A 9118-nucleotide genomic window follows, 5' to 3' on the forward strand; every position below is an offset into this window, starting at 1 on the left:
ATGTTATTACAATTTTGCATTCTTTTTTTTTTTTTAAGATTTTGTTTATTTATTTGAGAGAGAGAGAGCATGCGTGTGCAGAAATGGGGGGAGGGGCAGAGGGAGAGCGAAAAGCCAACTCCCCACTGAGCTGGGAACCCAACATAGGGCTCCATCCCAGGATCCCTGGATCATGACCTAAGCCAAAGGCAGATGCTTAGCCGACTGAACCACCCAGGGGCCCCACAATTTTGCATTTTTATATAATGATCACATACATGTGGTCACACCTGTCCTGTCACCTTTGCTGTATTCTCTTGGTTAGAAGCAAGTCACAGGTTCAGTCCACGCTCCAGGGGCAGGAGTTCCACAGGGTATGAACACAAGGCAGTGGGGATTATAGGGTTTAGAGGCTGTTGCCACATAGGCAATTTTAAGGGACTAGAGCTTTACTCTGAGATAAGGGTTGGGGCTGAGGAGTCACATGACCTGACATGTCTTCAAAAAACACCTCTGGCTGCCATGTTGAGACTAGATTGAGGTGTCTAGGGTGGAAGCAGGAAGGCAGTTAGAAAGCTACTGCCAAAAATAAAAACAAAATCCAGATGGAAGATGGGCTGGGGGGCTGTTACTGGATTGACACAAACACAGTCCCCTTCCACTTCCTAGGGGTCCCTGGAACATCCCCAGGGGATGAGGACAGTCCTCCACCCCCCACCCCACCCACCCCACCCCCGCAGGCTCTAGCCCCTCCCTCTCTCCTTCTCTCAGGGTCTGTCCTCCTCTTTCCTTAGTTCTCTTAAGCCCAGCACACACTTGTTAGCCCACTGAAGCAAAGAGCAATTGGACTGCCATTCTGTCAGCAAAATATTTGCTAAGTGTCTTTTGTAACTCTGGCATGATGTTAATACTGTGAAGACAAGGAGGAAGAAGACATGTCCCATGTGCTGGAGAAGACGGTTATGCCACCATAGGTGAGACACACCCTGCCAGCACGTGAGCAAAGATGGGGGCGGGGGGTGGGGGGCCACAGGGGGCACTGAGGGGGGCAGATCTAGGGGTAGCTAAGAGATACCTAAGCCTCAGGATAGAAACTAACAGACATGGCCTGCCTCCCGAAACACGTGTCTAACACTGCCAGGTCAAGTTGTCTCCATCCTCCCATCTCCCCAAACCCCCGCTCCCGCCACCAGGCTACTTTTGGCTCTGTCCTAGAGAGCCTTCCGCCCTACCTTGCGAACTCTTCTCTTCCACCGGAAGCCAGAGTTCGTTCCCTCTTAGCAGCTTTTATTTACATCTGGAGAGGAGCTGTTCAACGGAAACATAAGGTGAGCAACATATGTGATTTTTAAGTTTCTGGTAGCCACATTTTTAAAAGGTTTTTTAAAGTGAAATTAATTTGGGGGCATCTGACTGGCTCAGTCGATGCAGCATGTGACTCTTGATCTTGTGGTTGTGAGTTCAAGCCCCACATTGGTCATAGAGATTACTTAAAACAAAGTGGGGGAAAAAAAGAAATTAATTGAAATAATATATTTATTTAACCCACAAGTCCAAAATGTTCCCATTTCAACATGGAATCATATAAAAAATTATAAATGATACTTGAAAAATTATTTTTTCATTTTAAGTCCCAAAAGTTTATTACGTATTTTACACTTATAGCACGTTTCAGTTTGGATGCTAAATTCTTATTGGAAATACATGGTCTGTATTTAGATTTCACAAAATTTATGTTGAAAAAGTAAATTCACATCCCCAAGTTGTCTCATGCATACTTAAGTTTTCCAATAACTGAATCAATTTTAAAATTTCTTTTTAATTGAGTTAAAATTAAGTAACAGCTCGGTTCCTCAGTGGCACACACAGGTCACATACAAGTGCTCAGTGCCCACAAATGACTAACGGCTCTCCTAGGCCTCTCCAGGGTGGGCCCCAGATCCACCACTCGGCTTCTGCTTTCTCCAATCACCCAGTTTTACCCAGACCCTCCTGTCCTCAGCGTGTCCACCCAGACATTCAAACAGCCTCCCTTCCTCCCTGCACCCCCATCTCCAACCTGTGGGAGCCACCCATGACTCATACCCATCCCTGGCTCTCCTGGCTAGCTTTTCACCTGGTCTTTCTATAGGGATTCTCATTTCTATGCATACACATTAGCATACCGGAAGGCTAATTTGCATACTGATTAGGCAGATTCACACACTTCCAGGATTAGGAGGCATTCTCCCCTGACTGAATGGGGCCCCAGAAAAATCAGGTCTTGCCTTTTTGTCACCACTGAAGGAGACGGGATTTCAGTATTTGCTTGGTTTATGAGATGAGAAGGAGAACAGAGAAACTACCTGAGCTTGGATGGTAGTGTGTTGGGGGGAAAAAGGATGGGTATCTTGGGTGTGTCTATGTGTGGGTGGGAAGAGGACATTTTACATATGGTTTGTTGTGTCAGAATGATTTGGTTGTTAAATAAGCACTTTAAGGGATTATTTCACATTTCATACTTTAAAATTTTTATAATTTAAATTCTTTCCCCCAGGCTGGATTTTTTTCAAACTTCAGATCTCTGCCTGAAATTGGCTTGATTTGCATAATCCCACCCTGAGATTTAGCCCCGCCCCTCAGGATCCCCTCTTCGCCATGCGCAATAGATCGGGACCTCTGCTGGATAGTCACCTTCCCCAAGTCTTGCCACTTTGGGCAGCCACCCTGTTCTGGCCTCCTCCTCCCTGAGAATGAGCCCGGCTGTGCTGCTGTTGAGAGGCTGGGATAATCCTCCCTGAGCTATTTCAAGGATTAGCCCTGCTGCCCGGTGCCCAGCTCCCACACAAGTGGGATTTCAGAGCTGTGGACACTGGGCCAGGAAGGGAGGGGTGCAACTCCTGTGATGCAGATCCATGCAGGGCAGAGGCACCCAGGGCCAGGTTCCAGGTTTCTTAGAGTCTGTCATGATATGCGGAGTTCAGTGAGATGGACACTGGCAGCCTGCGACCCTGAGTATGACCATAATAAGTCCAAGAGCTGGAGTCATGAGAGCCCAAAGTCCTGGGGCCTCAATCTGTGCCTTGAAACAAACGCACACGCACACGCACACACACACTCACCCCTCCCCATCTCCCCATCACTTTCACATGCCAGCCTCATTATTATTTTCATAGATTGAGCACTTTTGCCTTCGTGAGGACCTTACTCCATAAAAATATATTAAAAATTAGATTTTATGACTATGTTGGCATATAGATGAATATATTAATATGTATTAAAATATCTTCCTGGATCTACGGTTCATTTTTCTCTTCTGATTTTAATTAAAATATTTTTGTGGTCCCATGAAAGTATTGTGTTTCTGTGCCTAATGGATAAGTTGGTCTTGCCTGTCGTCCCACTTCCACTCCCCCCCCCTTCACTGGTGAGGAAAGGCTTCATTTTCAGAGGGAGGGGATGGAGAGCTTCAGTGTCCCTCTCTGAGCCCAAAATGACTCACTTAAGAACCTAATAGCTCTCCTACCACCCCCAATTCTGGCTTCTACAGTCCTGGTTGGGCTCAGATGGAGGTCCCTGTTCCCTCCCTCTGAAAATGGAGCCCTTCCTCACCTGGGAGAGCCCTTCCTCACCTGGGAGAGCCAGGTGCTGCCCCGAGAAGAATGCATTCATGGTTTTGTGAAGGCCTTCCTGCCCTGCCACCCCTGATTGCAGGTAGGTCTGAGCAAATCGGAGGGAGCCCCATTTTGGCATCCGAAAGGGATGGCTTCCTCCAAGCCTACTGGCTATGATCCCAAGGTTTCAACCATGCTGGCTCAAGTCCAGGCTCCTTACATGAGACCCTCTTTGAGAGGTCATATAACATAGTGGATGAGAGTGCTTATTAAGAGGGGGACCTGCCTGAACTTGGACAAGTTCTTAAACCTCTCAAAGCCTCATTTTTCTCCAACTCTACATGGGGATGATGGGAATATTTGCCTCACCAGATTCTTTTAAGTATTCAGTATTGTACATGTACTTTTCCATGTACATAAAGCTCTATACACTTGCTAGGAAATAGGATTGATATGCAAGGGGTGTCTGGGGGGCTCAGTTGGTTAAGCATCTGCCTTCGGCTCAGGTCATGATCCTGGGGTCCTGGGATTGAGCCCCGAGTTGGGCTCCTGCTCAGCAGGGGAATCTTGCTTCCCCCTTTCTCTCTGCCCTTCCCCCTGCCTGTACGCACTCTCTCTCTCTCTCTCTCTCTCTCTCTCACTCTTTCTGTCAAGTAAATAAATAAAATTTTTTTTAGAAAAGAAAATAGGATTGTTATGCAAGACAAATAAACATAGGTGATCCCCCACCTCTTCTCCACAACTCAGATACCCAACGTAATTGAGATCATGCACGTAAAGTACCAAGCGCATTGCCTGGCACAGAGTAGGAGCTCCAGAAATGGTACCTAGTGCTGTGGTCTGGTTCTCACCTACTTCTCAGTCTCATCCCCACCCCTCTTTGTCTTGAACTTCGGCAACATCAAACCGCTTATGGTCGTGTCGCCTATTTCCCATTCCACTCCCGAGTGTACACTTTCTCACCTCCTGAACACTGTTGCACAAACTGTCTAGCTCTTCTTCCTGGGAGGATGGATGGACAATATTTCCCAGCCTCCCCCGCAGTTAGATGTGGCCACTTGAACAAGCTCTAGCCAGTGGAATATGAACAAGAGCGATGTATGCCACTTCCGGGGCTGCTTCTCCAAGCCTCCCACACGCTCTCCATGCTCTTTCCCCTTCCAAGCAGAGCGGTAAACTTGAAAGCCCCATGCTGAAGATGACAGAGCCACAGGCGGAAAGCACCAATGTCCCTGAGTTAGAACAGGAAGGAGAACCACCCAACTGATTTGGATGTTCCATTTAGTGAGATGTGAACGTCCATCATGCTTAAGCCATTGTATGTAAGTTTTGGGTTGATGCGGCCGCTAGGCTTACCTAAATTAGGACCTCCTGCTGTCCCATGTCCCCGGAGTGCCTGTAACTGCACCTGCTTCACTGGGGCAACTCCTGCTTAGCCTTTAAACCTCATCTCTGGCATCACATCCTACAGAAAGCCTTCCCTGAGCAACCCCCCAACTCCTAGACCCAGGGCGAGTTATCTCTTGTCGACTACCCTTTGTTCATTCTTCCTTGCTTCCTAGTAGAATCTCAATTTTGTTCAGGACAGCAATACACCCAGTTAACAATACCCATTTGTCAAGACTCCTTGGAGCCAGCAGAGTCATGTGATCCAGTCCTGGCCAATAAAATGTAAGAGGAAGTTGCTGGCTAGAGAGTCTTAGGGAAGCTTTTTTTTTTTTTTTTCTTGTTTTTAATACAGGCTCCACACCCAGGGTGGAGCCCAATGCAGGGCTTGAACCCACAACCCTGAGACTGCGATCTGAGCTGAGATCAAGAGTCAGACACTTAACCAACTGAGCCACCCAACCACCCCTTTAGGGGAGCTTTTTAAAAAGAGAATAGATCAGGCTCCTATCTGCCTTTACCTTTTTCCTTTCTGCTTCCTGCCTTCCCACCTAGAACTCAGATGCAATGCCCGGAATGGAGCACGCATTTTGCAACCATAAAGATGACAGCCATGCACTCAGGTAGAGTAGAAAGAAGATTCCAGGTTCCTGAAGGAACCATGAAGCCATCGTACCAGCCCTGTGCTGCCTCCATCTGGTTCTCCTATAATGTGGAAATAGAAACTCCTAACGCTTAAACCCCGGAGCGAGGTTTCTATTTGGCACAACTGAAAGCAATCTGAACTGAACGCTCCGAGCTCCTGAGCACCCTGTGCTCCCCTCACCGCTTGTATGGAAACAGGGTCACACTCTGGCAATCATCTGCTTAAGAGTCTGTTTCCCCGGCTTGTTTGAAGGCATGGGGCGAGCACTGTGTGCTGAGAGGATGGGGCGAAGGACGCCTGTGTCTTCGTCAGCCTCGTTCTGACACACAGAAAAGGCCTTAAGTCTGTGGCCTTCTCGCCCCTTCTCTCCTCCATCAGCGGAGCATTGGCTCTCTGACCTCTGAGGTAGTTTCGAGCTCTCGAATTCTCGGATTCCATCCCACATCCAGTACGCTCTCCACACCAAGGAGGCAACCGAAGCGTAAGCCGCGGGCTGGGCCCTCTGTCCGGGCAGTCCAGGAACACGTTAGAATAACTGGAGCTTACACAGCACTTCTTAGACCCCACCATCGTTTCTCTTTAAGTGAGGCGAAAGTCATATAAAATGGGCCATTGTGAAGCGAAAACTTCAGTGACATTTAGTACCTTCACAATGCTGTGCAATCACCCCTTCTGTGTAATTCCCAAACCTTTCCCTCACCCCAAAATAAAACTTTAACCCGTGAGCAGCTGCTTCCCATCCTCCCCTTCCCCCGAGCTCCTGCCAACCCCCTGTCAGCATGCTGTCCCTATGGTTTCCCCACCCTGGACATCTCATGTAAATGGAGTCACACAACAGGCCAGCAAGGGCAGGTAGGGCCTCAGCGCCCACACATTAGGATGACATTATCTCTGCTTCGCCCTGACTGAGGTCAAGGATTCCCACTGCCGCTCGAGTGACTGAGGTTAAATGTCTTTGCAGTCCGGCTCCTAGGAAATCTTTAAAATTAGGTGTGGGATGAGCCTCTCAGATTACGTAAAGAACTTCTACGAAGTGGAGGGTAAACTGAGGGTGAACTGGGTGGTCTGGGTTGGGGCTGTTGTCTAGCAGCACTTTGGTGTGAAAACACAGCCAGTTTGGGGTATGTGGCGGCTGTGATGTGTGTGTGTGTGTGTGTGTGTGTGTGTCTAGACAAATATCCTGGAGCACATACAAGTTTCCTTACGTGTACAAATAATCTTTACAGATCACAAAGTGCTTTGATATCCTTTCTCTGCAGCTCTCAAAAGGAGGCGGGGCAAGCACGCTCCAGCCGGATTTATTTATTTATTTATTTATTTATTTAAAGATTTTATTTATTTATTTGACAGAGAGAGACAGCCAGCGAGAGAGGGAACACAAGCAGGGGGAGTGGGAGAGGGAGAAGCAGGCTCTTAGTGGAGGAGCCTGATGTGGGGCTCAAACCCAGAACGCTGGGATAACGCCCTGAGCCGAAGGCAGATGCTTAACCACTGCGCCACCCAGGCGCCCCATCTCCAGCCGGATTTATAAATGGGGCCACCCCCATCAGATGACTTGCCCAAAGTTGCCCAAAGAATGAGTGGCAGAGCCCCAAGCCTGCACGCTTCTCCTTCCCCATCTTTGGTGTTTTGAAAACCTTGAAATACCTTTAAGAGCCTGCTCAGTCATTGCTCAGGTGGAGTGAGGAGAAAGTGTGTCTGCAGGTTATATTTGTCAAAAACAAAATGCCATAGGCTGAGTGGCTTAAACGGCATACATTTATTTCTTACTGTTCTGGAGGCCGGAAATTCAAAATCAAGGTGCCAGTGGATTTGGTTCCTGGTGAGAACTCTCTTCCCGGCTTGCAGATGGCCATCTTCTCGCTGTGTCCTTACACGGTGGAGAGAGCTAAGGAGAGCCAGCTCTCTGGTGTCTTTTCTTGTTAAGGACTCTAATCTCATCATAAGGACCCCACCTTCGCGGCCTCCCTGAACCTTAATTACCTCCCAAAGACCACATCTCCAAACACCATCAAACTAGGGGTTAGTGCTTCAACATATTAATTTGACGAGGTGGGGACAAAAACATTCAGTTTTTGAATACAGGTGGAAAACCATCTCTTCCTCATCATGGGTAGGGACCATATGCTGCAACCAGCAAGACATTGGAATGTGTTTGTCGAAAAAGACAATTTAACCTGACTCTAGGATGGGGATGGGGAGCAGGGAAAGAGGATAAAAGTCAGAGAGTTTTAAAAAGAGAGTAAGTTTGCAAGATTTAGCAAATAAAAATATCAAACATCTACTTAATTTTGAATTTCAAATAAATGGTAATTTTTAAGTGGAAGTGTGTCTCATGCTTAGTTTGGGATATCTATATCTATATTCATTTTTTATCTGAAATTCAAATTAACTTGGTGTTCTGTATTTTTATCTGGCAACCCTAAAAGAGAGGGGCCAAGAACTTTGAGACAAAGAAATGGATTTTAGGAGGGACCACTGTAGGATCTCTGGACTGATGCTTCCTTTATGCATTTAAATTTTTGTTTGGTCTTTTAAAAATACCATCTTTCTTTTTTATTGTTGTAACCTGTGCATAACATGAACGGACCATCTTAGTTATTTTTAAGTGTACGGTTCAGTGGCACTAAGTACATTCACATTGCTGTACAACCATCACCGCTACTAATCTCCAGGAACTTTCTCATCATCCCAAACTGACGTGTCAAAGAAAACCAGAGCTACACAGTAGCAGTAAAAAGAGATTTTATTCAGGACTTTGCAAGAGGGAAAGAGACCTCTGAAGCAGGGTACAGAAGCAGGGTCACTTGCAAATACGGCATGGACGAGTGGGGATTCATAGCCAAGGCGCAGGCGGGGGTGGGGGCGGTGGATGGAAAATCACTAAGAGGGTAGGTAATTCTTCGCTCAGCTGACCAACAGGATTCTTGCTGGGAGCAACCAGGGCGAAGGGCTAGCGGCGGGGGATCGTGGGGGATGAGGCACGTGGTCAGATATGGAGTGTGATCTGACGTAGAGGCTGGGGGATTCCGGCTAAAGCGACCTCGCGGGGTTCTCGCTACAAAGGGGCGATGCAGGTCGAAGCCCGGTTGGGCAGAAGATTCAGAGAAGCCCGAGTCCAATGCGGTCAGAGAAGCCGCAGAGAGAAACAGTCTGTACACATGAGCTCATCACACACACACCCCACCCCCCCACGCGGCATACCCACCACTTTACCTTCTGTCTGCCTACCCCAGACGCCAAGCCCGGGCAGTACGGCGCGCGCGGGCGGAGGGAGGGCGGTTCCGGGACCCGGCCGGGGTCGGGCGCCGGGGTGGCGCGGAGGGGCGGACGGGCGGAGGGGGCGGGCAGCGCGGGGCTGGGCCCGAGCGGAAGGCGGCGAGGGGACTGGGCGCCGGGAAGGGCGACGGCTCGGGGCGGCCCGGCGCCCGGCACTACGCGCGAGAGGGGCGGCGGGGAACGCGGGCGGCCGAGGGGCGGTTCCGCGCGGAGGCCCGCGACCGGCCGCCCAGAG

The sequence above is a fragment of the Ursus maritimus genome, unplaced genomic scaffold (genome assembly GCF_017311325.1).
Source record: "Ursus maritimus isolate PB19 unplaced genomic scaffold, ASM1731132v1 scaffold_26, whole genome shotgun sequence".
Taxonomy (NCBI): domain Eukaryota; kingdom Metazoa; phylum Chordata; class Mammalia; order Carnivora; family Ursidae; genus Ursus; species Ursus maritimus.